Source organism: Ambystoma mexicanum, chromosome 1q (assembly GCF_040938575.1).
Source record: "Ambystoma mexicanum isolate Mex_15411 chromosome 1q, UKY_AmexF1_1, whole genome shotgun sequence".
Lineage (NCBI taxonomy): Eukaryota > Metazoa > Chordata > Amphibia > Caudata > Ambystomatidae > Ambystoma > Ambystoma mexicanum.
The window spans coordinates 1036042593-1036054668 of record NC_090922.1 but is presented as its reverse complement, the minus strand read 5'-3'; the positions used below and the strand labels follow the sequence as shown (position 1 = coordinate 1036054668).

The following is a 12076-nucleotide window of genomic DNA, read 5'->3' as shown; positions in this document are numbered from 1 at the left end:
CTTGCAGAGCCACGTGCGTGCCTGGATACTGCCCTGGGGTGGTATTGGAGGGCACTATAAATTAACATAACATAACATAACATAACATAACATAACATAACATAACATAACATGACATAACATAACATAACATAACTGCTCCTGAATTCACTTCTCAGGCTCCATGCCCCTGCTTCCAGATGCATCCCTTTTCCTCCACTTAAATAACAATTTGACTCCATGTTCCCCTAGTTTCTTGAAGACAGGGCTTCCATCCTAGCCCTCTCCATTCACTACACCAAGTCTATCACACACTGCTTTTCACATGGTAACTCAGCACTGGTCTGTCCCTTTGATTAGCACAATCTAGCTCATTCCGTCATTCCCTCACCCCGAACTATAACAACATTCTGAACGAAAAGCGTTAAGTGACCATATGACTGCATAGGCATTGTGGCACTAAAACACTGTCTTGCCTTCTATGAATTATAAAAGGAAACTCTTCTTCGCCTCTTCTCTTCTATAGACTGCAAACTCTTTATATTTTCTCCATCCTCTTCACTCTCTTCATCCATCCACACACTCTAGAAAATGCTGCCTGGTGCCTTGTTCCATCCCCTTGACTCACTCTGAATAAGATATTCCTATCAATCTTTACAATTAGAATTCTTAACCACCATCCCTTCTTCTTCTTCTTCCTCCACTCCACTAGCCCTCACACCCACTGAATCCACTCTGCAATCATTTCCCCTCACCACCCTAGCTTAACAGGCACCCAGCCGTATGTTTCCAAGCTATGCTGTGTCCTGTCTGATCTCACTGAACAAAAATAATCAACAAACTGGCACCTATTACATCATCTTTCCTTTATTCTTGAATCATTTACTTAATGAATCTTCATGTTTACTGCAGTGTGTTATTGTTCTTCATATCATTGAAAATCCCTTCAGCTGATATAGCAATGTAGTCTTACTTCCGGACTCTCTGCATCTGCCTCACTACTACAGAATTCATGACTGTGTATTGTTTAACTGCATCACTCAGTACCAGGAGTGCAACAGCTCCTGAGATTCCCTTCAATTTGGGGTCTTCAGTAGTCACTACACATGCACAACACCTAGCCACATGGCTAACTTCCTCACCACTGCTCACCATTGCAAGCTCCTCTGTGCTTATACTCCTGACCCAGCGGTGGCCAATGACTTGGTGGACCATCCTATTCTTCTCCTATATCTCTATCCTTGCCTTTCACGGCACTGCCATGGCCCGGATCCTCTCCTTTCTTTCTTACCATGCTTCTATCTCTTGGAACATTGGAACTCACTCTGCAACCCTCTCTCGGCTGATGGTCCATCAGGGTTCAGGACCTGTCTGTTTTTGAATTCCCCTGCACCTCCCCACTAGACAAATGTACATTGTCTTTTGGTTTCTTCTACCACATTTCTAAGATTCTATACAAATCCTCTTCTCCCATTCCTTTATCCTCGAACCTTTCCCTCATATTTCTATCTGGCTTGCTGCCGTATGTCACTGGTTGGCACTTTGTTGCCTAATGCTAAACTCTTCTAATTCTGAAATCAGCTGTCTACTTTCTGTGAAAGCCCTACACCTTCGCCTCTCTCCTATATCCTCCCACTAGAACTCCTCACACCATACCTGAAGGTTTTCCGAAATGTGGTCCTTAAACTCCAATTGTGCATTACCATCATGTATACAGCTGCTAGGATTAACCTCCTGAACATCTGCAAAATCCATCCCCATCTTACCTGCTACACCCCCACAAGCTTAATTTCCACTCTTGTCCTCACCAGACTAGGCTATGATTCAATCTCCTGCTGGGAACTCTCCTCTTTTCTTTTGTGCCAAGCAAAAAAATAATCACCTTTGCTGTCAACACTCTTCAATCTCCTTTGATTATCTCCTACCTCTTCCCACTGATTATGCGCAGGCTCCCCTCTATGAAATGCCACTCGTCTTCAAATTCCTACTCTTTGTCTCCAAATCCTTTCCACCCAATACCTGGCCATCTCTACCTCCCCCGACTCGTTCTTCCTTTGCACTCTCAAGCACCTCTCAACCTCTCTAGTCCCCCTTCACACTGCTCTTTATCATGCGTCCGCTACTTCCCACTTCTTGATCCCTACAACAGAAATGACCTACTCTTTGCTATTAAGACTGGTGTCAAAAAGCACATCCAATCCAGGGACATGGCACCAAAGACCTACATTTGCACCACCCCTCCAGCCTAACCTCTAACCTTGCCCTTCTCAGCACATAACTATATTATCCCCATGTACTACCTGAATCATGCTATTCACCATTACAAATCACACTGTAAATGCCATGCCTCATTTTGCTTTTCCTTAGTACAGTAACACTATGCGTTCTCTCCAGTAAACGCTAAAAATTACCAATATGTGGAAGGGGACCACTGCCAAAGAATAAATCCTGCCTAGTCCCTGAAAACAAATTATTTGGGTTCATTCTAGCTTCTACTGCTTCATACTTGTGTTCCTTGTGCATTTCTCACCTTACATGAATGCTTCCCTTCCAAATACTCCCACACTCTACATCTTCTTGTTGTCATATCTCCAATTAACTCTTTGCTTGAGTATGCCAACAACCTATTCCAGATTGGCCAAATATTACTTTCATCATAACCAAAGAGAGCACTTTTTTGGCAGGGTCTTCACTCTCTTTCTGTCTCTCACCCACTCTATGATATCCATTGTAGTACTCACAAGATGATTGAGCTAATGTTACATGTAATATATGTCTATAAATAAATAATAATGTAACCCTTGCTTCTGTATTTTAGCGGTTTGCAGTGCTGTTGGATTAATGTTCACATTAGTGTTGTGCAGAAATATGACGTCCTTTTGGGGTTGCAGTAGGTAAAGGATATGCTGCCAATAAAGGCCACTCTCAGCCTCTTCTACGTCCTGAAGTCCTCTTGCGTCTTTTCTATCATGCAAGATTCAAAATTGTCCTTACTGGCCCATGGGTCCTGCTTAGAATGCAGAATCATTTCCATAGCTCCACATGAGTGACGGTTGTCTTATGAGAATAGAAATTGCAAACATGCATAGATCTTTTACAATTGAGAAATTTGGCTGAACTTTGCAAGAGAGTGATCTATCTACAAGGTGGATATAAAAGTAAAGTATTCATCCAAGATAATATGAGTTTGGGCATGGGTACGCACTATTTGTGTCACCAATGTCAACAGAATTTAACAATAATCTCCATTAAATCCTCCATAGTGTCTTTCCGGAAATGTTGATCAGTTGCCGTGTCTGACTGGACGGTTGATCTCAGCTTATCACTGTACCTTCTTTCCAATCTTGCAATGAAATTGTTTCTTTGTTTGCCCCTATTAAACATGTCCATTGTTGACAAGTAAATCAATTTTGTCTACAAATGAAATCTGTTTCTTATATTGCGCTTCATGTACTGGGACTGGGAAAGGAACCCGTGCTGCTCAGTGTAGTGTGACGAATTGCAGGTATTCATCCCTTCTCCCCAAGGAGGAGCCCCTCTTTGATGCTAGGGATGGTGAGCCTCCTCCACAGTACCATTCCCAAGGGGTCGAGGCAAGTGGGACATTACTGAGAGAGACTCCACTTTTGGGGACAAAGGCTCCTGTTCCTATGAATAACCCTCTAAGCCATTCCCCATGGTGGCATGGGACTATCAGAGGTGACGAACAGGATAAAATTCAGAGACTTAGGTGAAGACAAACTAAAACATACTGCTACAAACAAGAAAGAGGATCTGTCTCTTTAAAATTAGACCCCCATTTAACTGAGACGAGGAGGCTACAAAGAGAGCACATACTGAGAGGAGGCAAAGCAGAGAGATGCATACGCAACCAGGGGAAGCCCTCTGATGGCATCACACCTGAGAGAGGTGGAGCCAAGGAGAGCCACAGTGCCTGCAACTTTCAGAACTACTCTGAAAGTGAGAGCGAAATGCTGGATGCCCAGCATTGGTATGGAGAGAGAAACTGAGGAGAAGAGAACCTAGATTCTGGTTGTGTCATAGCCAAAACAACTTCATGGTGGGCATGGTGCCCGTCCAACAACGCCAAAACCACTACGCAGAGAAATAAGGGAACATCCACTTACGCGCAGTGTAACTGGTTTGCACAGAGAGAGAGATGACCTTAAGCGGGACACCAGAGAAAACAAGAAGAGAAAATAACTGGAACGATGGAAGAGAACCCGAGCAAGCCGAGGCCCTGAAGACATCTCCAGGTGATTCCAAGGTAACAGGGAGATCTGGAGGCTAGCGAGGCTGCTAAGGAATCGTTATGCAACAAGAGAAATTAATTCCAGTGAAATTGACGAGACAGTTAAGTTGATGAAATGGAACTGTAATAATGTGAGAAAGAGAATTACAACGCAAGCTGGAAAAGAGACCATTCAGAGTGGGGCACACATACCCTGCAGAGGGAAAGTAACTCACCTGAAGAGTGGGCCTAAATCAGAGAGGGAAGATTCTCTAATGAGAAAAAGAGAACCCTGAGTAAACATGAAAGAGAGGGAGCATTAAGAGCAGAGCACAAATACACCTGAAAGAGGGGAAAGTGCCAAATATGTTAAGAGGCAGAGACGGTACAAATAAGAAGGAGAATTCTACAAAGAAAGGGAAAGCAAACCCCTTGAGAGAAACATTACGAAACACCAACCACCCTTGGAGTGGGAAGGGGATTAACCACCAGGAAAGCATATCCCATCTAAGAAAATATAAGTTACAGAAGTACAAAAGAAATATCAGTATGGAACAAAAGAGAAAAAAGAGAGTTAAAAGGGAGCCCCTGAAGAAAATACCTGAAGAGGAGGTAAAAACCAAAGAGCTTGTGAAAGAGTTACAAGTACTTGTACAGATGGTAACAAAAGACTATTTAAAGTGAGCCTATTAACAAAAAGTCTGAAGAAAAGGGGAAACCTTGCCAGGAGGCCAATCAGGAGAAGGGAGACATTCTCCTGACCTTACTTTGGTATAACTGTGGTAGGGTCAGTTAGAATTAGTTTCTTGAACAGTGGACTTTCTCTTTTGATGACTTTCTGATGACAGACGAGCAACTTAGTTATTTATATAGGCAGAGAATACCCAAATAGCAATAGGGAAAGTTAGAGGCCTTTTTCTTATTATGTATTAATTAACAAGTGAAAATGTTCACCCAGTGTCTTCGTCCTTGTTCTGACTCACCAGAGTAGTCTTGTTTGCAAGATCAGAGTGTTGCCCCTGAGCTATCCTTCCAGGAATGTAAAACCTCTGCCACTCACAGTGGAATCAGATGCTCTCGACATGTTCGTTCAGTAGAAGCATGCAAAGGTAGCTGACTGGCAGGCCAAGAATAGGCTGAAGTTGACTCCATCAGAAGCAGAGCTTATTGTCTTTGGCCACAGAACTTGCATGGGGAATTCAATGTATTGGCTAGCGGCCTTAGAGGCATGTCCTAATCCAGTAGAGCTGGTTAGGTATTGTGGGGGCCTATTAGGCTCTGGTCTCATACTCACATGACAGATTGGTGCTGCAAAAGTGCTCTGCATGGAATGGGCCTCAGAATTATGTCTGAGAAAATGGCCAATCATTTTCCATAGCTATGCTCATTCTAGTACAGAATGGTTGCAATTTTTCAGGAACAAGTGCCAGGTAGATGGACCATGCTTTTTCTGTTTGGGTTTCTTCGATTTAAAATTCTGTAGGGTCATAAAGAGAAGGCTTTTTAATTGGTAGCTCTTCTATACTTTTTAAGCCAAAGTGCTCAGATGCTCACCTGTTGATTTTTATATATAAACAAATAAATCTCCTAGCTTGATCTGATGGAAATTTGACTTTGATATGTTATATGTATATTTAATTTGTACCACTTTTGTTCCCATAATTTAGCCTGCGTTTTTGGGAGACAACAAGCCCCCAATGTTGGCAATTACCGCTCAGGCTGTAAGAAATTACATCAAGAAGCAAGGGTACCAGGTGATCTTATACGCCAATTACCACTCCTCCAAACCCCAGATCCAGGCCTACGTGGTGGAAATCGCTGGTGAAAGTAAATGGCGAGCCTGCGCTAATGCTGTGGTCGTCAACTCTCATGAGGCTCAGGTGAGGCAGAAAGAAGAGCTCTGAGAGAAACACAAGTCATGGGGAGGAGGAAAATTACATCTCCTCTAACCATCTACATTTACTGAATTGATTTTTTATCTTATGATGTAGGCTTCTCTGAAATGGGGCCAGAATTGCCAGGACTACACAATTGCTGCAAAGGCTGAAACTGGCCACTTTGGCAGTCAGCCAGCCCTGAGGGTGAAAGTAGAGTGGCCAAGAATCCCTTCCAAACTGAAATCAGCTGGGAAATGGTAATATTTCATGTTTCCTTCCTCTTAATGCATGGAACATATGGGGCCTAGATGTGGAAACTTTTTGGTGCAAAGATATTGTTATTTGTCCATTAGCATGTGGCACACAATCATCTAATCATTTATGTGCCATGTTCTCTTGCACACTGGCCAGTTTCTAGTCAACACCGAAATCCAAGAGATGGCCTAATTACTAGAAATCGACTAATGCATAGAAACAGTTTTTTTCTATAAGTATTTTACTTATTTATGGCCATTTAAAAGGCATTGTAAAGGTGTTCAGCCGTTTACCTATGACAGGCTGTCCTGTCACACAGTGTCAACATTTTGAAGGATAACTATACCTAGTAATGCATCAATGCCTGCATTGCACCAGTTTAGCCAAGACACACATCAGTATATTGTTAAAGAATTCACCTACAGTTATAAGACTTATAATTTACACACATAGGATTGTGCTTAGTCGTTAAAGCTTTGAGGATAGTTCAGGGGCAGCATGCTCTTCTTGGATGCAAGACAGCACCTAGCAGATGGATTCCATGCTTAGACACTGGAGTTCATCGTGGAACACGTTACCAAAAAAAAAAAAAACCCGACTCACTCCCGCAATTAAGACTTTCAGGAAGGAACTAAAGTAAAACCCTCATCTATCAAGTCTCTCCCTCAGACCCACTTGCTCTCCTCTTCACTGCTGTACATCACCCCTTCTTTGACATCTAACTATGCCTCCTCTGCAGTTGAGTATATATTGTGTATTCTTCCATGCTATGCATATCTCCCAGAATACCTGTGCAAGCCGCCTGTATCTGAAGGATCCTAATTCAATCTTTAAATATTGTGCCATCCTCGTCTAAAGTGTCCATGGGCTTAATCATTGCCCAGTGGGTTCAGTGCTGTGGGGGATGAATATAGAGTATAATAAGCATTGTCGGGAATGAACAAAGAGCAGTGAGAATCCTAGAGAAGCTGTAGGACCATAGAAACTGGGGAGATTCACTGCTAATCACGATGAATAAACTGGGGCACATCAACCAGCAAACAAATTGCACTCATTTTATAGATATATAGCTAGTTTAAATAATTCATGAGTCGCAGAAAATCAGTTTTTCTGTAAAATATGTTTGAAATCATAATATTCGTGTATTTCTCAATGCCATACACAGATTTTGTTTCAATACAAATATACTTCAATGTTGTAACATAAATTGTTTTCTTTGAACATCACTTGATTATATTGTTGACACATAAAATTTCTCATAAAGCTTTGTATTCAAGTCCTAATATTTGAGTAGGAATCAGTTATCTGATATTGTTGTAACAGTAGTCCTCTCATCTAACTATGTGTTTTGGGCGAGTTCCGTCCTTCTTCAGGTTTAAATATTGGATGACTGTTCTTTAATTATCGCCTGCAATCAATGACAAAAAAACGAAATGAATATTCTTTGGAAGTCATGCTTTAATCAATATACTGAATCATGTATAGGTGCAAAATAACACAAACCTCAGTGCTGGATTCGGAGTTCAATCACAAAATCTCTACACATAGAGATTATATGATCACTAAAAAGTAAATATATATCAATGTAAATAGGAGTAGTTATACATGTGGCGCAGAGGGACCAGGCAATTACTATAGCGTTGGGTCCCCCTGTCACCACACACCAATCAATCTGACTTCATGCATTTTCCTTGAATAAAAATATGCCTACCCTCACTTAGTTGGGGTGTTTTACTGTGAGGGCCAGTCACGGAAGACATATGAATTCCCGCCTTGCTCGAAAGTAAGGAGGATTCTTTCCTAGAAATATGCAGTATATTTAGTAAACTGATATGCGTACTGTTCTATTGTATCGGTAGGCATGTTACAACCCAATCAGGATTCCTACCTGTGCGCGGGCGTGCTTTCTCTGTTCTTTGTGTGTAATCCGATGTCTAACGTTAAGTGTACCACTTTGCTGGAAAGCGCGGTTCCGGCAAATTCCCTGTCAATGTATGAGTGGCTGTAGGACCATGTCATGAGCTTGGGCTGTCTTTCCATAAAACATGCAATTCGCCCCCAGCAGTAAGTTCAATACAACATTCTCAGATCATTGATCTAAGAGTCCAGACCAATCCCTGTTCGGTGTCCCCATTTTTAAAGCCCATATTCTTCTCTTCTCAATGGGATGAGATCCCTTTGTTCATCTGACCTGAGCAGTCTACATTTTATAAGTAAAAGTATCTCAGCCTCATTACGAGTATGGCGGTGCAGGCAAATTCAGTGGTAATGTGGTGGTAATTATGTCACTGCCATGCTACTGTTGCATTCCCGCACACCCATACTATGAGGTTGGCAAAGAGGTGTAGGATTAATCTCCAGCTAAGAGCTGGAGGTAAATCCGCCACATTTCTGCCAAATAAAACAGCAACATTGACGGAATTACTGCCTGCGGTAATTCTGCCAAAGTCCCCATGGAGTCCTATGGACTCCAAATAACGGAAACTAACACCATCACTTGTAATCCAGTGGTAATTTCGCCAGATCAAGTGGAGGTAGTGGTAATTTAGTTGGCTGGCATCTCAGCGAATTTACCACAAGATACCACCAATCTCGTTATGGGCCCATGCATTTGAGGTCTCATTTTGTAATGAAGGCCTTATACAGTGCCTACCTCTAAGTGATTGGCATGGTCAATTGATGTAGAGGAAAGCAATGGACAAACCACGTCTACTTTTTATGTTTTTAGTGTCTGCTTATTATGACTGTTCAAATGAACATTATGACTGTCAGCAAACAGTCTTTGCAGGACATTCCCTACACCAATATCCTCTGTCATGTAAAACACAACGACACAACAAACCATTGCATGGGGCATTAACAGAGGCCCTTATATTTGTCAACATTTAGAATTGATAATATTTGTTATGAGACCAATAATTTCTATTGAGCCTCATTGTTCATGCGGCTTCTTCATTACAGTGGAGACGGCTATACAATGTCGTAAATAATGGATATTTGATTTTTGGAAAGAAAATAAAGGTAAGTAATGCTTTCAGTATTAGCATACCATTTACCTCCCTAATAAGGAAACAATACGATCATTAGGCTATCATCAGTATAATTACATTTAACAAACAACTAACAAAAATAACAAGGTATCTACTCGAAAGGGTGTAGGGTTTTGAATTCATTCACGCAAAAAACATTTCCAAAGATGCAAACACATTATAAGGATGAACATTTCAAGATAAAGAGGGGCTTACAGCTAACCAACATATATAACCATACATCCTCAAATGAATATACACCTATTACAATATTCTGTAGGCAAACAGTCTTCTTCTCCATGGAAACCCTGCGGGATGCCATGGACTCCAATTAGAGTGCGTGGAGAAGGGAATGCCCACAATCTCTAGAAATTTACCAAGGGGCCAAATTCTGAAGGAAAGAAATAATTTTCTTAGAGGTCTGTGGTAAAAGGAGATATTCATTATATTGGACTTTCCTAAAAATGAGGACATTCCCGAGCCATACAATCAAGCCAGCCTCCAAAGATTATGTTCCAATTCATCAACCAAATCCATAACACAGCTTTCAGTAAATACAAATAGTTGAGTATTAATGATGATAGCCCTGATAACTCCAAATGTATCTGTTTGAACCATGAGTGCAATTGATAAATCTTCCAATTATCCAGTTCATAAATTCCTGCATCTCTTACCAATTTTCTTTTGAGCATTAGGGCATATGAGCAGTGTATACAACATCCTTCCGCAATACTAATACTCAAATGCAAATGATCACAAATGCATTTCATGACCAACATTTGTGTTAAACATATATTAGAAATATGCACTCTTAAGAAGAACATTATTTTGCAGGGCTGCCCAATTTATTCCAGGAGCAGCATTTATGGTGGGATTCTATGAAAAGTTCCAGAAAAATCCCCATAAAGAAGCAAAGGTCATCCTCTCGCTAAGCTCGTCAAGAAGGATGGACACCCTAATCCAAGTGCCAAGGGTAAATACTTTATTAAAACCTATACAGATAGCGCATTACCATCTGGGATAACATTTAGAGCCATTCATGATGTATTTCTTCTCATTCGATTGCAGCTCACACTATATCGCAGATCCATTGAGCTCCCAGTTGCGATTCCTGCTGGTCCACATATCCAGGCCTCTGCCATTCAATCCCCCAGCTGGAATATCTTCACTGAAGTCCCTGACCTCTTGCTAGACAAACTGAGAGGTAAGTAACAAGTCATTGCCTGCAATGAGATTTATCATGCTGGCCATTCACCAGCGTCCTCTTGTGTATGATTTCCATTGGAATTTCGATTGAACAGAGCTCATAGCATGTTCAGTAGATCTGACTTGCAAAACCGTAACCAATTAGTTATTTTCCGGACAAACGATATTATATTAATCAAGTACACATTCATATAGATGGAAAAATGTTATACTAAAATACATTTTTACTTTGTGCTCAACCTATGAATATTCTGATCTCTAAATATAACCACTAAAGAGCTTTAATATTTGGACATGTGAAAAGATCACTAACAATGAATAGCACATTACTTTCACATAGAAATGTATACAACAATATTTGTCAATGCAAATAATGCATGTTATTATTTTAGGTCACTGCACAGTGTCACAAAATAGAATCACAACCTTCAACGATGTTACATTTAACTACTCAATGCCTGGAAGTTGCTATCATGTCTTAGCCCAGGATTGTAGCCCTGAGCTGAACTTCTTGGTAATGATGAAGACAGCGGAAGAGTCCCCAGAACATAAGTCCATCAATGTCATGCTTGGCAGCTAGTAAGTGATGACAGTTCTATGTCCGTTGCTACAGCTATCATACAGTGCATAAATGTCTGCAGTGGTAGCATGCCCAGCATCTTGCTTTATATGTACATTCTTTTTGAGGGGGCCATGATCTTAGCAATACCATAGAGCAGTAGTATTCAAACATTTTGATGCCAAACACTCCCTTGATGAAAAATAGTGTTGCCAGACCTCAGATGCCATATCTGCTCATGTTTCCTATTGAAATCAATTCCCTTTTGGAAGAGCATTGCACTCCCCTTGCCATCTTTCGGATCCTTCCCCACAATTTTAAGATCACTGCCATTGAGTAAGATGTTCACATTGTGTATCTCCTAATAAGCCTTTAAATTCTCAGCACATGGGTAATGCTTTTTCAAGCAGTAGAAATCACCTATGCATAAATGCAAGACAGCACAAATGTATCCTATTTAATATTCATTGTATCAACATTGGTAGAACATTTCTTTACTTCTTTTGGTGTAGGAACTACCAAATTAATCCAAAAGAAAGATCAATTTCCGGGGAATATTCTTGAGGCAAGACTGTATGCCTTTTCCTAACATTTAATAGATTTTTGAGAAGCAACAATGTCACACACAATTTTAAGCAATGAAGGCAGTGTACCATAAGATCAAACAACCTTTCTTGTAGAAAATAACATTAATGGGGGTTATACTGATGTGTCAGGAATCTAAACCGTACGTTTCCATAAAGGGGCATCAATGTTTGTCAAATAGGTCCTGAACTCCTCTGGCTTAATAATGTACACTTAAGCAATGTTACTTGGTGTAATTCATAGATGTATATGTACATTTTAGTGATTTATTACCCTTCTGATTGCTCAGTGCTATTGTCGTCCTAATCATAATTGCGTCAATTAAGTAGAGCTTTGCCAATTTGTTTCACATCTT

General features: G+C 40.8%; 1 pseudogene; it reads left to right on the top strand.

Annotated features, from left to right (window-relative positions):
* The window catches only part of LOC138540899 (vitellogenin-A2-like), an 83143-nt pseudogene that overhangs the window by 59463 nt on the left and 11604 nt on the right, over nt 1–12076 (top strand).